Below are 246 nucleotides of genomic sequence, written 5' to 3'. Positions count from 1 at the left end.
GATGCCGATCAACCTGCACCAGCCAACCAAGCACAACCCGCACCAACGAGCGAAACACTTGCGGATGCCGATCAACCTGTCCCAGCCAACCAAGCACAACCTGCACCGACGAGCGAAGCATTTGTGGACGCCAATCAACCTACACTTGTTTACTAAGCACTTCGTGTGACGGGCGATTCGACCACTTGAATGTTATGCAATCTGGTCGATCATCCGCTGGGAAGCCTAGCCACCTTCAACGGACAA

This window comes from Ipomoea triloba, chromosome 15 (assembly GCF_003576645.1).
Source record: "Ipomoea triloba cultivar NCNSP0323 chromosome 15, ASM357664v1".
In the NCBI taxonomy this organism is placed as follows: domain Eukaryota; kingdom Viridiplantae; phylum Streptophyta; class Magnoliopsida; order Solanales; family Convolvulaceae; genus Ipomoea; species Ipomoea triloba.
This window is presented reverse-complemented; position numbering follows the sequence as displayed.